Below are 6,261 nucleotides of genomic sequence, written 5' to 3'. Positions count from 1 at the left end.
CCCATTCATTGCTTAGTAACATGTTATTTAATTTCTGTGTATTTATGGTCTTTCCATATTTTTTTCTTGTGGTTGACTTCTAGTTTCATAGCATTGTGATCAGAATATATGCATGGTATGAGCTCTATCTTGAATTTGTTGAGTCTTGTTTTGTGAGCTAATATATGATCTATTCTGGAGAATGTTACATGTGCACTTTAAGATAATGTGTATTCTGCTATTTTAGCATGAAATGTTCTGAGTATATCTGTTAAATTCATTTGTTCCAGTGTGTTATTCAAAGCCATTGTTTCCTTGTTGATTTTGTTTAGATTATCTGTGCATTGATGTAAGTGGGGTGTTAAAGTCCCCTACTATGATTGTATTATTATCAAATAGTTCCTTTATGTTTGTTATTAATGGTTTTATGTATTTGGTGTTCTATGTTGGGTGCATAAATTTTATAATTGTTATATTTTCTTGTTGGGCTGTCCCCTTTATTATTAAAGACTGTTTTTTTTAAACAAATAAATACAAATGACAAAACTTGAGCTACACTAGGAGAGAAAAGAAAGAAAACTCAAAATCAAATGAAAAGAGGAGACATTACAACAGATAACATAGAAATACAAAGGATCATAAGAAAGTATGAACCATCCAACAAATTAAATAACCTAAAAAAGTGCCTAGAAATATACAATCTACAAAGACTAAATCACAAACAAAATCTATCTAAACAGACTAATGACAAGTAAGGAAGTGGAATCTGTTATCAAAACCTCCCAACCAAAAAATAAGCCATTGTCTTGGAGGGGCCAGTGGTCAGGGTTTGGTTTCCTCACTACCCCTCTTCTATTCCAGGACTTATTCATGTGCTTGAGCAAGGAAAACTCTTCTTCTGTGGTTTCACACAAAGATTTAATTTCTGGGGTTTCTTTCCTAGACAGTACTCCAATATGCACTGTGTCAATCCATTCCAAAAGGGGAAAATCTTTCTGACTGTTGGATTTGTCACCAAAAATTGTGATCTGTTCACTATGTTGAAGACCACTTGATTTTACTGTAACCAATTTCCCTTTAGTTCCCAAATGCCACTACTGATTATACCCGAAAGCCTATGTATGTTACCTATCAAATTAGGTTGCTATAAGTAGGTGTTCCCATAGCTTGTTTCGATCTTTCCCCAGTCATAACCATACTAGCTGAACTAACTAAACATCACCATTTTTGTCAATTATACGACCGTCACTTCTCCATGTTCTTCTGCTTACCTAAATATGATCTGTTCCCCTGCATCCTAGGAAAATATACATGGACTCTCTTTTCCAGGTTTTTAGAAAAGACCCCTTTAAGATGAAATGGACTCTCATAAAATGTGATACTATCATACAAAATGGGGGTTATCATTCTGCACCTCATCGTATTTTGTATAATAATTTTTAAGCTTCCTGTCAAAATTTTGCAAAAATGACATAATAAAGATTCAGGGCCTTTCAGTGACATACAAAGGTATATGCTTCAAAGTTCCTAGGCAAGTTCATCATCACATTTTTAATCCACATTTTTAATGTTACTTTTTACAAATATAACATGTATTCATTTTTTGAACTACATTCATTTTAGGGTCTCCTAATGGGTAGTGACAATATTGAAATTTATCTGTATGAGATCCTGGAAAACAGTATGGTTAAGAAATTCCCCCAATTATATCTGTTCCAGGAAACAGCTTCCTGAAAAAAACACCCTTTCTTATATTACTTGTTAGGACTTATAGATAGCCCATAGATTGCTTAGGACAAGGTCAGACACAGATCCTTGAAATTCCCATTTCTTATCTTATGAATAATTAGGTGAACTGATTGTCCTACTGATCAATCGGAATTTAATATTTGTAAATGATTTAATCAAATGTTACTTAAACTTATCTCCTAAGGACCCTGAACATTGCCTCATCCTTGAGCATTATAATTAGGAAAAAATCCTTCCTCCTAATAGCCTGTCCAAAGAGAAGGCTGACCTCTGGGCAAAACATTCCCTCATCAGCTATAGGTCATGACACCTGTTCATCCAACTATCCCATCTCCTCTTCTCTCTGGTCTTGTTTACTCCTTTTTATAAAAGAAACACTTTTTTTTTCTGTCTGTCCTTTGAAATATTTGCACATTTTGTGATCAGAGAATTTTCTCTATTGCAAGAATGTTTTGTATATACTCTCCTTATCTAAGTCCAGATTTAAAAATTTTTATACTGATAAATGTGTTCTTAAAAAAATGTAGTCTCTGTTTTTGTGGTACAAAGTTTAATTTTTAATTCACCTAGTTAAGCTAGTTCCTATGCTTTTTTTGAAGTTTGAAGTCTAATGATTTTGAAGTCTTTTTTTTTTTTTTTTTAGAGAGAGAGAGAGAGGCAAACCAAGAAACACTCTTTTTTTTTTAAATTTTTTTTTCAACGTTTATTTATTTTTGGGACACAGAGAGACAGAGCATGAACGGGGGAGGGGCAGAGAGAGGGAGACACAGAATCGGAAACAGGCTCCAGGCTCTGAGCCATCAGCCCAGAGCCCGACGCGGGGCTCGAACTCCCGGACCGTGAGATCGTGACCTGGCTGAAGTCGGACGCTTAACCGACTGCGCCACCCAGGCGCCCCTTGAAGTCTTAAATCTTTAATAAATTGCATCTGTTATATAATGATGTAACAGGGAGACATATGTCAAAAGCTTCCTGTGATTGAGGAGATAGTCTCTTCTTTTTCCTGTGAATGTCTTAATTTTGCTGACTTGTAAATTTTACAAGGAACAAAACTCCCCATAAACAAAATGGGTCCATGACTTCAACCAATAATTGGCTTCTCTCCCCAACTATTAAGAGTTTGATGGAAGTTCCACAAGTCACTTATTTGCTTGTGAACATGGGAGTTCATCCTAAAATCTCTAAAACCAACATGGTTGGTTGTTAATATTATGTAATACAGCATAATCTATATACATTACCTTCTGAAGATCCCCAAATATATCACCAGCACTGTGCTTTTTTTAATGTGCAGGAAAAAAATTCATGGAATGATTTATAATAGGATTGGATTCTCTTTTCACATCTATCTGGGCAAATTCCAGGCATTTAAAACTGAGGATGCACATTGTAAATGTAATCAAGTAAAGAAATCTATCGAAATAGTCCCTTTGTGTCACAATCAGAAAGAATTTCCCCTAGTGTCAAAACCAACATTTGTATAAATGTGGGAAAGTTTTGGTCCCTTCTTTGTTGATAAAATATCACAGTTATTACCAAAAAAAAAAAAAAAAACTACAAAAGTAATGAACTTGGAAAGTCTTTAGGATAAATCTTCACTAGTCAGAAATTCAAACTGGAGAGATCTTAAAATTATATTGAATGGGGCACTGTATTTATCCAACAGTCAAACATTACTAAACACCAGTAAATAAGTGCCTCAGAGACATCTTGACAAAAAATGTTTTATTTATTTTTTGAGAGAGAACCCAAGTGGGAGAAGGACGGGGGGGGGGGGGGGGGGGGGGGGGCGGAGGATCTGAAGCAGGCTCTGTGCTGATAGGTTGACAGCAGTGAGTTCAATGTAGGGCTTGAACTCACAAACCAGGAGATCATGACCTGAGCTGAAGTTGGATGCTCAACTGACTGAGCCACCCAGGTGCTGGGAAATCTTAAAATGTCATATATGTGGCAACATTTTCATTCAAAACGCAATCCTTGTGGGATAATCACATTATTAATTTTGGAATGAAAACTTAAGAATTTTATGAGTAATATTATTCAAACCTTAGTAAATGTTAAGTGATTCAAATGTAATGACCATCAAAACTATAAGCACTACTTACATGCATAATGCATGTAAGGAAGAAGAAAACCTTACAAATTTAATATATTAAAAGTCTTTATCCAAAATGAAACAAGAAAGAAACAAAATTGCTAAACTATAAAATAATTTTCTTCAATGAAAACATGTTAGTTACTATGGATAAAAAGTAAAGTGAATTTGGCAGAAGACATGAACAGATATTTCTCCAAAGAAGACAACCAGATCGCCAAAAGACACATGAAAAGATGTTCATCATCACTTACCATTAGGGAAATGCAAATCAAAACTACAGTGAGGTATCACCTTACACATGTCAGAATGTCTAAAATCAACAACCTAAGAAACAACAGGTGTTGGCAAGGACGTGGAGAAAAAGGAGTGCTTATGCGTTGTTAGTGGGAATGCAAACTGTTGCAGCCACTGTCAAAAACAGTATGGGGGGGCGCCTGGGTGGCGCAGTCGGTTAAGCGTCCGACTTCAGCCAGGTCGCGATCTCGCGGTCCGCGAGTTCGAGCCCCGCGTTGGGCTCTGGGCTGATGGCTCAGAGCCTGGAGCCTGTTTCCGATTCTGTGTCTCCCTCTCTCTCTGCCCCTCCCCCGTTCATGCTCTGTCTCTCTCTGTCCCAAAAATAAATAAACGTTGAAAAAAAAAAAATTTAAAAAAAAAAAAAACAAAAAAAAAAACAGTATGGAGCTTCCTTAAAAAGTTAGAAATAGAACTACCCTATGATCCAGCAATCACACTACTGGGTATTTACCCAGAGAATACAAAAACACGAATTCAAAGGGATACATGCATCCCTATGTTTACAACATCATTATTTACAATAGCCAAGATATGGAAACAGCCCAAATGTCCATCGATTGGTGAATGGATAAAGAAGATGTAGTATAGGGACATGGCTAGCTCTGTCGGTAAAGCACAGAACTCTGATCTCAGGGTTGTGAGTTCAAGTGTTATGTTAGGTGTAAAGCTTACTTTAAAAAATTAAAATATAATAAAAGATGTGCCACACACACACACACACTGGAATATTATTCAACCATAAAAAAGAATGAAATCTTGCCATTTGCAACAACATGAATGGAGGTAGAGTGTATTAGGCTAAGTGAAATAAGTCAGTTGGAGAAAGACAAATATCACACGATTTAACTCATGTGTAATTTAAGAAAGAAAACAAAAGACCAAAGGGGAAAAAATGAAAGACAAACCAAAAAATAGACTCTTAATTATAGAAAACAAACTGATGGGGGTAGGGGGCGCCTGGGTGGCTCAGTTGGGTAAAGATCTGACTCTTTTTTTTTTTTAATGTTTATTTATTTTGAGACAGAGAGAGACAGAGCATGAATGGGGGAGGGTCAGAGAGAGAGGGAGACACAGAATCTGAAGCAGGCTCCAGGCTCTGAGCTGTCAGCACAGAGCCCCACACAGGGCTCAAACTCACGGACCATGAGATCATGACCTGAGCCGAAGTCGGAAGCCCAACCGACTGAGCCACCCAGGCGCCCCAAGATCTGACTCTTGATTTCAGCTCAGGTCATGATCTCAGGGTTTGTGGGTTCGAGTCCCGTGACCAGTTCTGTGCTGACAGTGAGGGGCCTGCTTGGGATTTTCTCTCTCTCCTTCTCTTTCTGCCCCCTCCCACCCACTCTTTCTCTGTCTCTCTCAAAAATAAATAAATAAACTTAAAAAAATTAAAAAAAAACAACTGATGGTCACCACAGGGGAGATGGATGGAGGGATGGATTAAAAAGGTGATGGGGATTAAGGAGTGCACTTGTCCTGATGAACACTGGGTGATGTATAGAATTACTGAATCACTATACTTTACACCTGAAACTAATATTAACACTATATGTTAGCTAAGTGGAAATAAAAATAAACTATAACAATTTTTTAAAAATAAAAAAAAATCTTCTGAAATTAAAAAAGTAAAGTGATTTTGAAATTATATTTAGAGATTACTGAGAAATGAATTATTATGTCATAAAGATTACCTGAAAGTGATTTGAGTTTATCAATCACCTCAAGTATGGAACACGATGAATAATGTAAAGAACAACTCAACTTAGTTTCACATTTTGAAGTTTTGGGTTTCTTTTCTTTTCTTTTCTTTTTTTAGAAATGGTTGGTAAGCTAAATTATCACATGTCTTATCCCTCATCTCCCACATCCCAGGTGTTGTGGCTATGAACATCTCTGGAAATGAGCACAGGGTTGAGCACATGGTAAACGGGGATAGAAATGGAAATGACATTCTGAAAAAATGTCAGTAAATAGTGGCACATTTCACATTGGTAAGCATTGCATATCACATTTCAGTTTGCATCCCCTACACAGACAGAAGCACTCCTTACTTAGTTAAATTGCTTAAATTCTAATGCAGGAGACATATGTGGATCCAGCCATGGCCCCACATAGACTCTCCATGGGTGACTTAGTCCCAG

The sequence above is a fragment of the Prionailurus bengalensis genome, chromosome E2 (genome assembly GCF_016509475.1).
Source record: "Prionailurus bengalensis isolate Pbe53 chromosome E2, Fcat_Pben_1.1_paternal_pri, whole genome shotgun sequence".
In the NCBI taxonomy this organism is placed as follows: domain Eukaryota; kingdom Metazoa; phylum Chordata; class Mammalia; order Carnivora; family Felidae; genus Prionailurus; species Prionailurus bengalensis.
The sequence above is the reverse complement of the archived record's forward strand: the minus strand, read 5'-3'. Positions refer to the sequence as shown.